The sequence below is a fragment of the Diabrotica virgifera genome, chromosome 1 (genome assembly GCF_917563875.1).
Source record: "Diabrotica virgifera virgifera chromosome 1, PGI_DIABVI_V3a".
NCBI classification, from domain to species: domain Eukaryota; kingdom Metazoa; phylum Arthropoda; class Insecta; order Coleoptera; family Chrysomelidae; genus Diabrotica; species Diabrotica virgifera.
The window spans coordinates 277,935,902-277,949,624 of NC_065443.1; the positions used below are offsets into that span (position 1 = coordinate 277,935,902).

Genomic DNA, 13,723 nt, shown 5'->3' on the forward strand with positions numbered 1-13,723 from the left:
TTGTTTTACTTCTTTTTATAGTACATGCTTATGCCAATTTTCAAAACAATTGGCACAGTATTTTTATATTAGAAATTCCCAAAAAAAGTACTTATATGAATTTCGGAATTTTACACTAGGATAGCCCCTTAAGTTACTGAACATTTCCAAATACCAATAATATAACTGAAGTAAGGATCACATTATATACTTACAATTAATTAATGTACTTTTTAGGACGATAAAATATACACGACTTACTTTACTCAACATTTTTTATTTATTCAGTGCCCTATACAGTATAGTATACATGATATCGCAAGCAACAATATAATGTTTATGTTCCGTTCCTCAAACTTTGATTAATTTTACTAGATGATGCATTCTTACAGTCAAACCTACCTACAGCTCAGTCAAACCTACCTGAATATATTTGTAGCTAACAACGATAAATAAACAAAAGCAGTTGTGATGAGAAAGCCATAAACACAGATGTGCATCGTCGCGCCGAGGAGATAAGATAACGATAATAGTAAACAAAAGAGTCACCAACATTCTGTTGTGACTGAACGGAATAAAATACCACGAATATTTTTGCTTCAACATATTTTTTTGCTAAAATTTTTCCAGAATATCAGTTTTGCGCCCCCTAAGGCCTGCGCCCCAATGCACCGCATTTGTTGCATTGGCGTTAGTTACGCCACTGGTTGAAATATGCACTAAAATATGCTTTTATGCATTAAATGCATATAAATAAAAAACGCAGTAATCCTTGTTTTGAAGGTATTTAATTATTTATTTTATTCCAATGGCCTTAGCTGTCGAAGCATTTAAGTTAAATAAAAATATATTTTTCTACAACCGTGTTAAACATGCAATTTTTAGCACTCCATACGAGCGTTAAAAATGCTAGTTTAAGGCACTAGTGCTTTAAAAAAATTTTAAGGCACTGCAGTTCGTATTGACCGTATATGCAATTTTGATGTAATGCCAAAAAAAATATAAAATTGGAATGTCAGTCAAGTTCAAGTAAAAGTTTTTGTAGATATTGTCCTGTAATTACATTTGTAGAAAAAATATTGTATGATATGCGTGTTAAAAGGTAGATTTTTAAGGCACTCATGTGAATTGCAGAACTCGCTTTCGCTCATTCTGCAAACTTTCACATGCGTGCCTTAAACGTGTAATTTTAACACTTATATCATAAATAACTATTATTTTATGCTAAAGTTACAAAAAATATTAATTGAAATTTCTGTTACCGACATCATTACATTTATTTTACCGACATCATTACATTTATTTATTCTGTATATTTTATCATCATCATTCTTTATTATATTATTTTATTACAATTAAAACTATACATTATTAAATTTTTTTCTAAATTTTCTACGGAAAAACTGAACCGTCTATCTGATAATAATTGTTTATACACGGAAAAACTTCTTTCTACTTCATATGAAGTTAAAGGAGCAAACCTAAAATATTGCACAATTGAGGGTATTTTTTGATATCCCTCACTTTTCTTTAACACCGTGCAGAATTTTTGATACATTTTCTTGGTTTCCCAAAGGTGTTTAATTTTTTCATTTAATGAATTGACAATTATTTCAATACTTTGGTCTAATTAAATGTTTCGATTTTCTAATTTAGTAATTGATTCAGCAATATACACAAAATTGTTTTGGATCTGTGTCAAATTACTTTTACGGTTTTTTAAAACATCCACTCATTTTTTTATAGCACCTGAGTTATCTACATCGAAATTACAAATGACGTCTCTAATTCCCTCAAAATTATCGGTTATGAAATTTACAGACTTTAAGCATGTTCCTCATCTAGTTATCACATGTTCAGGTGGTAAAGGCACATTAAGTAAACGATCTTTATATACCTGTACTCACAAAAGGGGTTTTAAATACATATATTTTTTTATATTTGATACAAGGCTATTGACCAATGGAAATTCTGTCTTTACAGTTTTCGTTACTCTATTTAAAGCGTGTGCTTAATAAGTAATCAATTTGGAAAAAGTATTTTTAAATGTTGTCCACCTTTGATCATATGGCGCAGCATCACTTAATAGCAAAATTTTTTCACTAACAAAATGTGACTGCATATTTTAGAGTCCCTTTTGTCTCTATATTCATCGTCTCCTTGCCGTATCTATAAATTGTAAAAGGCAGAGATTAAGGATGTTACCAGAAAGTGGTCCCACGAGAATTTTCTGATTTATTGTTAGGGAGCGTTCAAGTATTACATAACGTCATTTTTGAAGATTTTTAACCCCCCCTACGTAACGCACTCTTATGGGAGTTTAACTATTGCGTAACGCAATTTTTGAAAATTTTTGACCCCCCAACCTGCGTTACGTAATACTTGAACGGTCCCTTAAGTTAGATCTGAGTTTTTACTTTTCTTTAGTTAGATCTCATTTCTCCTTAAAAATTTTTTTGTTGTTTGAGGTGAAAAACTCTGAAAATATGCAATCTTAATAAATGCATATGCACTTATAAAATTTATACAAAATATGCAAATATGCACTTAATATGCATTTTGCATATTTCCCGAGCTCTAGTTATGAGGAATGAGGAATGAACACAGATATGGCTTGTGCCAACTAATTCCTCATCATCCAGCCTCAAAAGTCCACTGCTGAACATAGGCCTCCTCCCCTCGTTTCCAACCCCATCTATCCTGCGCCGCCCTCATCCAGTTTTTATTTACCTTTCTTAAGTCGTCAGTCCATCTTGTAGGCGGTCGACCGACGCTTCTCTTGTCTTCTCTTGGCTTCCATTCCAATAACCTCTTGGTCCATCGCCCATCTGTCATTCTGGCTACGTGTCCTGCCCATCTCCACTTCAACCTGGCTATCCTCTCGATGACGTCAGTCACCTTTGTTCTTCTCCTGATTTCTTCGTTTCTGATTTTGTCTCGCAGAGTTATTCCTAACATTGACCGCTCCATTCTTCTCTGCGTGACTCTTAGTTTGGTAGCCGAGGCTTTAGTTAAGGTAAGTCTTTCTGATCCGTACGTCAAGACTGGGAGGACGCACTGATCGAATACCTTTCTCTTTAGACATGTGGGTAACTCACTTTTAAAAGTTTCTCTCAGTTTTCCAAATGCTGCCCACCCAAGACCGATTCTTCTCTTCAGCTCATGAGTCTGGTTATCCCTGCCAATCGTAATTTCATGTCCCAGGTATTTATATCTATCTACGAGTTCTATTTCCTTCCCACCAATACTGATGTTCTGGTTGGGTACCAAATTTGTCATTATTTTTGTTTTCGAGATGTTTATATTTAAACCTACATTTTCTGTAGCTACAACGAGTTCTTGTACCATCTCTCTTGCCATACCTAGATCCTCAGCTACTATGACTATATCATCGGCGAAACGTAAGTTGTTTAGGTATTCTCCATCTATTTTTATTCCCTTTGTCATCCAATCCAAACTCTTGAAAGCATGTTCTAAGACCGTATTAAAAAGTTTAGGTGACATTGGGTCTCCTTGTCTAACCCCCCGTTCTATTTTTATGCGATTACTGTTAGTATGTAATTTGACAGTGGTTGTTGCCTGTAAGTATATTTTGTGTAATAATTTTGTATACCTATAATCTAGCCTGCATTCTTTAAGCGCCTGTAATATTTTGCTAAGTTCAACTGTGTCAAAGGCTTTATGAAAATCGATAAAAAGTAGAACTAGGGGTTTATTGTATTCCACTACTTTCTCTATCAGGGTTTTTATACTTTGTAGATGGTCATTTTTTCCGTAATTTTTTCGGAATCCTGCCTGTTCTCTTGGTTGATAAGTCTCTAACTTTCTATCCATTCTCTTAACTATTATTCGCGTAAATAACTTATATAAATGGCTGAGGAGGCTAATCGGTCTGTAATTCTCTAAATTGGCTTTGTCTCCTGCTTTGTGTAATAGAATCATAGTAGCGTTGTTCCAGTCTGTTGGAATATTGGCGTTGTGAAGGCAGATATTGAAAAGTTGTTTAATTTTTTCAAGTAGTATATTTCCTCCAATTTTTAGTGCTTCTGATACTATTCCATCTTCACCTGGGGTTCGATTATTTTTCATTTTCTTCAGAGCCTCTTTGATTTCTGATTTTGTTATATCGGGCATTAAATCCGATCCTTGATTTAATACCCCAGTTTTTACTGTAATTGGAGGTTGCGCATTGTCATCTTTTTTTCTTGATTTGTATAACTCTGTGTAGAACTCTTCGACTATTGTTAATATTTCATCTCTGTTTGTAGTTTTTTACTGGAAAAGAAACTACAAACTACAAACTACTAATTCCTCAGGGCAAGGTATTTGAAAAGAGATCTCCACGGAGAAGAAGAATGACTTGGCTTCAAGACCTGAGAGAGTGGTTCAATACATCGATAACCGGACTATTCTCAATAGCAGGAAGCACAGTTAGGATAGCCATGCTGATCGCCAACATCCGGAACGGATAGGCACCGTAAGAAGAAGAAGAATTAATCACAAAGATTTTAAAAAAGTACAAGCCTTAATGACAGGAGTAAGTTTAAGTACTATTAAACAGATCTCTCATGGTATAAAAAATATATAAGATGGTGGTGCTTCTTGCTTCTAGATTATTTTAGACACTTATAAGAACAAGTAAAGAATTCCCTACAAAACAGCAGAAGAGACTACAGATATACCGACTTAATTACAAATATATATGATAAATAAGGCAACAACAACTATCAAGCTAATGAAACAAACGGAGCCTATTAAAATAAACCGAGGAGTAAGACAATCTCGCCCAAGCTATTCAACCAAGCGCTAGAAGATGTGTTCAAACAACTGCACTGGGATGGTTTGGGTATAAACATAAACGGGCAATATCTGAATCACTTACGATATGCTGATGATATTGTATTAATAGCAGAAAGAAGTGAATAATTACAAAGAATGATGAAAGAACTAGATAGAGAATCGACAAAGATAGGACTGAAGATGAATTACAGTAAAACAAAAACCATGACCAATCAACAAGAAGAACTAGTAATTACAGTGGCACAAACAAGAATAGAACAAGTAAAAGAATATATATATATCTAGGACAAATCACTAGATTAAATAAAGAAAATCAGACCGAAGAAATAAAGAGAAGAATAAGGTTGGCCTGGGCATCATTCGGAAAACTGTCTTGTATTCTAAAGAACAGAAAATACCCGCAATACCTAAAAACAAAAGTCTTCAATCAATGTATACTCCCTGTTTTAATATATGGCTCTCAGACATGGACGTTTACAAAAGAGAATATGGAAAAAATAGCAAAGACAGAAAGAGACATGGAAAGACAAATGCTGAACATTAAATTATCAGACAGGAAAAGAAACGAATGGATCCGTAACAAAACAAAAGTGAAAGACGTCTCTACCCAAGTAGCAAAGCTTAAATGGAAGTTAGCCGGACACACCCTACGGCAGAAGGATAAAAGATGGACTAAGATGGTAATACATTGGAGACCATGGAACCACAAACGAAAAAGGGGAAGGCCACAGATGCGATGGTCAGATGACCTGAAGAAACACACTGGGTCAAAATGGATGCAAATTGCCCAAGATAGAGAGGCATGGAAGAAGGAAGAGGAGGCCTATATCCAAGGAAGGATGTTTAGGGCTGATTAGATAGATAGATAGATAGATAGATAAGAACAAATCAATGAAATCTGCCTCAAACAGCCATGCTAGGTCGATTTTGACAGAGGTTTTTTTTATTTAGCTAATGCCTCGAAAACTAATGGCCATTGGCATGGTAGGTACGGTGAATTTTTGCAGTTAGGTACCTATTGTCATGTGTAGTGTGTGTGTTGAGTAAGTGTCTTGTTACTTTGCAAAGTCGACGTCATTGTCTTTGCAAAGAGACGCTAATTGTATCCGAAGGTCTGCGGTCCCTCTAGCCCGGGAGGTAGTGTCAAATTTTACCGGAGCATTTTAGCATGGCTGTTTTCTTTTTATTTAGTTAGGTGTTTCAAAGCTTATTAACACATGATGGCACACAGCTGGCCCAAAACGGGGTTTTTTGACAAGAAAAGGTAAAATATGAAACTTGATGAAAAACGCTATAACTTTATATCAAATATATTTATCTACGTGACTTAATAGCCTTCATTGCTTGGCTCTTAGCTTTCACTCAGGCGATCCGGGTTCAAATCTTGGCATTGAAATTTTTTTTTTTTTGTTTTTAAAATTGACATTTTATTTTGAAAAATAATTATTTTTATAATACCACGTTTTTATTATTTATACGAGACAATATAAAAAAAATTGTATGTCTTAATTTTTTTGGACAAACCTAAAACCAAAAGATACATACAACCCTAATTGTTCACTTTTCTATCACCAACCCCCATTTTTTAATAGCAATCTAAATATTTCCCTGTTCTCTATAATAGGTATATAAAAATTAATCTCACAATAAAACACTGAAAAACGTTTGTTTTTCTATACTTCCACAAAATTTATTACAACTATGTTATTACTACAGCTGTTTCGGCAAAGTGTCTTTCTCAAGTGATATATTTTCCGAAACAGCTGTAGCAATAACATAGTTGTAATAAATTTTGTGGAAGTATAGAAAAACAAACGTTTTTCAGTGTTTTATTGTGAGATAAAATGAACTTTCCATCAAGTAACGGTCGAATCCATCAATTATAAAAATTAATGTTTGTCTGTATTTCCCTTATAGAATCGTAAACTATGCATTTAATCATATATGATGACCTCAAGCAAATTTGTTGTACATGAACCCCTGAAGGTTCAGTCGAACGTTCTTAGGCGATGCGCGATGGCTCATTTATTTCCATGTGTAGCAAAATCTGCCGATTGCTCTTAGCCGAGCCGATCGCTCTATGCCGATTCAGTGCGTGGCCTGCTTAAGAGCCAAGTAATCAAGGCTATCAATAGTTGTAAGTCATGTAGATAATTGACATATAAGTTGTAGCGTTTTCCATCAAGTTTCATATTTTACCTTCTCTTGTCTAAAATCCCCGGTTTTGGGCCAGCTGACACATCATTTGTTAATAAGCTTTAGAACACCTAACTAAATAAAAAGAAAACAGCCATGCTAAAATGATCTGGTCAAATTTGACACTACCTCCCGGGCTACTCCGGTGAGTAATGATCCCACAAGGGATATATCCCACTATTTTCATTTATTAATTTATAATAAACAAAAAATTTCTGACCCTTGTAAGATTCTAACTCACGACTATTCGGACCTTTCGATCCAAAGGTAGGCGCTCTTACCACTGAGCCACAGAGGGGGTTTGACAGAGGTTTACTTCGTCGTATAATAATAGATTTTTAGAAATTCCCCCCACCCTCTTTCAACAAGGTCAAAAAAAATTTTTTTGACAAATTTCAATAAACAGAAATGCATTGGCTGATACGATATTTAAATCGCAGACAGACAAATAAAACCCAATAAACTGTAGATATTGTTCCCCGTACCAAAACAAAGTTGATTAATAGCGAGCTGAAAATTTGTTCATAGCTTAACGGTGTCTAGTCAGACAAACTTTGATGTATGAGAACACTGGAACAGGGGAAGTTTTAATTGTGGAAAAGGTTAAAAATTCGAAACGTCAGATTACGAAAACGTCCCATGTATTTTGTCGGTCAGAATATCCAATTGATTTGTTACCCTTTCATTAAACTCTCATGCAAAAATCAGACTGGTGTTTATCACCAACTGGGCATTTTAATAAGTGGAACACGAAAAATATTTCAAATGACAGGAATCATGTTGGTTAGTAATAGCAGTCTGATTTTTGCATGAGAGTTTAATGAAAGGGTAACAAATCAATTGGATGTTCTGACCGACAAAATACATGGGACGTTTTCGTAATCTGACGTTCCGAATTTTTAAACTGTTCCACAATTAAAACTTCGCCTGTTCCAGTGTTCCTGTACATCAAAGTTTGTCCGACTAGACACCGTTAAGCTATTAACAAATTTTCAGCTTGCTATTAATCAACTTTTTTGGTACGCGGGATCCAGGTCTAATAACCCTATGGTTATAGTTTTGAATTTTAAAGAAATACCAACGAATATACAGCAATATGTACTAAGTTTTGTATTGTGGTACATATTTTCGAGTGAACTAGCAGCTTGGTACCATATGTTTTTCGAACTGGCCCTAAGATAAATAAATGCCTTTTTTAATAAAAGAAAGTCATAAAAATTCCAAATCATTTTATTTTGAGCTGTCCATTGAAAAACCAAATAGTCTTATTTTATTGTAATCCTTAAGGACATAGGCGTAATATGTCGCTTATCAAAATGTTCAATGTGTTTTAAATGTATTAATTTTTTTCAAATCCTGAGAAAACTGACAAGAATTTAGAAAAAAATTTAAACGCAGCATGAAAGATTACATTATTTCTGAGGGACGAACATACCTGAAAACTTCTATAATGTTTATTTTAATAAGTTACAGGGGTGAACATAAAAAGGAAAATTTAGTGTTAATACTTAATTGCAAATATTTTATTCAAAAGAAACTTTTTATTTATTCTAAGAGACTTTCGTCCCTCGGTAATAACGCAATCTTTCATTCTGCGTTTAAATTTTTCAAAAATACTTATTAGTTTTCTCAGGTTTCGAAAAAATAAATATCTACATTTAAAAGTTTTAAATTAAAACACATTGAAAATTTTGACTTTCATATGGCACTCATTGTATTATTAATTTTCTTATCTTAATTGATTGAAAATAAATTATTTTTCAAACTCTTTCAAACTAGTTTGACAAACAGTTTGAATTTTCAAACCTGTACGATTGACCAGTTTGACTTGACTTGAAATATTTGTCAGAAGGGTTGACTTGAGTTTGACTTGAAATTAAGTCAAACTCAAGTCAAGTTCAAACATTCAAGTCAAACTTGTGCAACTCTAGTTTGGCTTCTTATTTTTCTTAAGACTTTCATTTCTGCTGTTTCCAACAGTCTTTGTGTTCTCGTCGTATCAGCTCTCGCTTCCGCTGTAATAGTTAATTGTACTGGATAAATTATAATTTAAGATATTTATCCTTCAGCTGACTTGGTTTTTCAGAAATGTTGTTGATGCTTCGTTCATACGAGTAAAGTAGACATTCTGTAGGAATTTGCTGGACTGTTATCAGGCATCTACAGTATGAAAATTCTGGTGGTAGTTCTTTGGTTACTAGGTGCTTACGGGTTAATATTGTATGCCAATTCTTAATCGGTTTATTACCACTTGTTCACTTCTCTTTTCAGGGAGCTGCATTAACTTCTGGACCCATAGTCTGTGCCGCTTCTTTAAAATATGTATACATTTTTTCTAGGTCTTTTAATGTCCAGCTGATTATGTCTATATCATCTGCGTAGGCAACGACCTGATTGAGCTTTGTAAATATTGTACCATCCCTATCTATAGGAGTTTTCCTGATTACTTGTTCCAACGCAAAGTTAAAAAGTGTTGTTGACAGCGCATCCCCTTGTGTTAGACCTTCATTAATGTCAAATTCATCGGACAGTTGATTTTGGATCCTAACTTTTGCTTTGGTGTTGGTTAGGCATAGTTTTACTAATCTGATTAGTTTTTTTGGCACATTTAACTCTTGCATTGCGCTATATAATTCCTTTCTAATTATTGAGTCATACGCTTGTTTGAAATCTACAAATAGATGATGTAGTTCGGTATTCCGCTCGTTGAATTTTTCCAGCGTTTGCCTTACTGTAAATATTTGGTCTATAGTTGACCTGCCTTTCCTGAATCCTCCTTGATAATCCCCTGTTGTTTATTCCATTATATTATTTAGTCTTCCTTCCAATATTTTGCTAAATATTTTGTATCCAACGTTTAGCAGTGATATTGCTCGGTGATTATTGAAATCTAACTTATCTCCCTTCTTATGTATAGGGCATATCACTGCAATTTTCCATTGTTCCGGCATTATTTCTGTGGTCCATATTTCTAGTATTAACTTTGATATTTCACTCTGTATGTCCTCCGTATTTTAACATTTCTACAGTTATTGTATCGCATCCTGGGGCCTTGTTATTTTTCATTTTTTTTTATTACGTCTTTTATTTCTGATTCTGTTGGTGCATATTGGTCTACTTCAGCCTCTCCTACTAATCTTAGCTCTTCTATTTCGTAACGATGATTTTGTTTATTCAACAGTTCTTTAAAATATTCTCTCCACCGATTTAGCACTCCTTTTTCGTCTGCTATTAAGTCCCCATTTTTGTCTTTGCATAATTTTGTTCTCGGTTGGAAACCTTTTTTTTCAAGATTTATTTCATAGTTTTATTTCATGTTTTCGTTCATGTTCTTCTAGCCTTTCAATCTTTTCTTTATTGTGTTTTCTCTTTTTAAATCTTAGATATTTTCTTAATTGTCGTCTTTTTGTAGTATATTCCTCTTTGGTTTCTTCCGTACTGTTATTCAGCATTTTAAGCCTAGCTTGTTTTTTTTGTTCCATTAGTCTCTGGCAATCTTTGTCATACAATCTTTTTTGGCTAGGTTCTTTGCTTTCCCCCACTACTTCTTTTGCAGCTGTTATCACTGCTTCTTTTAAAACCTTCCATTTATCTTCGATATTTCTGACCTGATTTTCATTTACTTAATTACATTGTTCAATTATGTTCTCTATTTTTGTTTCATATCTTGCTCTCTTTTCCTCATTAGAGGTCAATATATCTGAAGCGAATTTGATCTTTTTTCACCTTTCTCTCTTTCCTTGGCGGTAATTTTTTTTTATATTTAATTAGTACAAGGTGGTGATCGGACCTGCTGTTTGCCCCTCTATGACTTCTCACATCTGAAATGTCTGAAGCATGTCTTTGCTTCTATTAAGACGTGGTCGATCTGGTTTCTTGTTTTCATATCGCGGGAAACCCATGTTTCTTTGTGGATATTTTTATGTGAAAATTTTGTACTGCTTATCACCATTTTTTTGTCTGTTGCAAAATCTATGATTCTTTGCCCGCTGTCGTTAGTTATTTCGTGCAGGCTATGTATATCTATTGTTTCCCGATATATTTCCTCTCTTCCTATTTTTGTGTTTAAATCTCCTAAAATTATGTTAACGCTATAATTGTTTATATTTGACACTTCTTGGTCTAATCTGGCATAAAAAATTTCTTTTTCTTCTGCTTCTTTGTCCTCCGTAGGTGCATGCACATTGATGAGATTAATATCAAAGAACTTGCCTTTCATTTTCAGAATAGGTATCCTTTCATTTATGTTAGTAAAGCTTTTTACCGCATGCTTGTATCTTTCACTTATTATGAAGCCCATCCCACCTTGTCCACCTCTTGAATTACCATGACATATTAGATATTTTTCATATTCCCAGATGTCTTCGTTCTTCCATCTCATTTCCTGCAACGCTAAAATATCTATTTTGTAGATTTTTATTTGTTCAATAAGGTTTTGTAGTTCTCACATTTCTCCTAATGTTCTTATATTCCAAGTTCCAATTAAAATTTTTCCACATTTCTTATTTTTCTTTTTCCTGTTGTACTTATTCACCTTTTTGCTTATTTTATCCTGTTTTCTAGTCTCTTCCGTACCTTCAATCTTTATGACGCCATCGTGGCCCCTTTTTATTTTAGCATTACGTGTTGTATTTTGATTTTTTGCGTTAATTTGACTAGAGCTGGGAACATCCTCCGATGTGCCTTCAGCGGTCAGCCGATGACGACGGTCCCGTTCAATACTCTTTGTTCTATTATTGCTTTGAGTTTCCCTAACATTATAAGTATGAGTAATTATGCCTTGGTTTATTATTGCAGTTTGCTCGTTTTTCTGACCTACCTTTACAATTCTGTTATCTTTACCCCTATTCTTAAAATTAAAGTCTACATTTCTATTAAAAACAAAATCAAAATTATCAAATGTTCTCAAAAAAAATCATCATTATTTCTCTTATTGTACTTAAAACTATTACTATTTTCACCCTCAATGCGGACGCCGCGCCATCGCCATAAGAATTAATCACCTTAACATTACTTTTAAATACATTAATGTTACTATTAAGTACGTTGCAGGCATCCGCACCGACAGTGAGTATTTCTTCCTCTCTTCGGTTTTCGGTAGTGTCTTCTTCCATTGATGTTTTCGTCTTATTTTCTTTTTTCTTTGTCTCCGTCCAACTTGCTTTAGTTACTTGTTTTTTGAGTACGCTGTTTTCGTTATTTTCGTCGATCTTCCTGTAGTAGTGCCCATTGATAACTCTTCCTCCGAGAGGGATCTATCACCATATTTTCTAGCTTTATTCTTTTTCTGATCTTCTATTACTATAGCTTCATTTTCTTGTGATAAGATTTGCAATTGACTCAAAGTGAATAATTCGCCATTTAGAAGCAATCTGTTATAACGAATACCTGCAATTTGACCTTTCTCTCTTGCTTCTTTTTGATATTTGCGAAGTTCATTTCTTTGAATTTGTATGTGTTTTGGATAGTCTTCATTTATGAATATTTCTGCACCTTTTAATTTCTTTGTTTCTTTGAGGACCTCGTTCTTTTTACTCCAATTTTTGAACTCTATGAGAATCGGTATTTTCTTATTAACATTTTTGCTACTAAGCCTTCGTATCTCTATAATATCCTGATCTGTATTTAGTTCTACTTGCAATTTTCTTTACAAAATTAAATTATCAGTGAGAAAAATGACATTTTTTATTATGTACAACCTGTCTGAAGTTTTGAGTGAGTTTAGTGCAACGATTCTTATTAGGGAGTTAAGATATCTGTTAAGTAAGATATCTGTTAGCTGAGATCTGTACCGATTTTTAATAACGTTCATTCTTGATAAAGCGGCTTCGCACACATAAGTTGCATAAGTTGAGCCAAACGTAGTACACAATTTCATGGCCAATCATTTTCAAAATTACCAAACACTATATTCTGAATTCAATCGCGGTCCGCACAAAACTAGCCCTTGGTCCGGATGCGGACCGCGGTCCGCCAATTGGTGACCCCTGTCCTAGATATTCAAACCTCCCTTTTCGTACCATTATTCTCTGAACGTATATTGATCCCATTCCTGAACACTTGTTGACTTCTTTCGAGTTGTTCGTTACATAAGTTTAAAAGCTTTAATAATAAATGAAAAAACTAATAATATATTTATAGTTTTAAAGACATAATATGTTAACGAGGGTCACAGATGTTCCTAAAGAAAATCATTTTCCCTAAAGTGCAAAGAGCAGACGACGGCCAACTTTATTCTGGCGTTTGCCCCTGGTTTTATGGCCTCTATCGGGCACTTGACAATTAAGCTAAAATTTTCGGCCCTTACCCTCAGGTAATTTGATATTTTCCACAATAATATTGTCAGATTTATGAGCACATTTTGTGTCATTGCGTTTTTTAAATAATAAAAATTATCATTTCATTAAAAGTTTCTGTGCTTGCTATTTTAATCAATTCCTATCCCAGAGAACGGCAGTTCTCGCCAGTGGCGCACAACCCCCGTACATGCGACACTATATACATATACACGAAATTTTCGATTTTCTAAATCTGACTGAACTGAAAATTATGCCAAATCCCATCTTAATTGGAAAATAATAATTTTTATTAAAACGATAATGATTCGTTGTTCAAACTAATGAACAATTAGTAATACAAACAATCATATTATAAAAAGTAATCAGTGGTTTTTTTTATAGAAACAATAATTATACCTGAAAATTATAAAAATTATTATTTATTTTTCCTTGGAGTGCTTTGGTGACAC

General features: G+C 33.9%; 1 protein-coding gene across 2 annotated transcripts in view; it reads left to right on the top strand.

Annotated features, from left to right (window-relative positions):
• The window catches only part of LOC114327602 (ras guanine nucleotide exchange factor P), a 164,065-nt gene that overhangs the window by 28,916 nt on the left and 121,426 nt on the right, over positions 1-13,723 (top strand). The gene's annotated exons all lie outside the window — the stretch shown is intronic.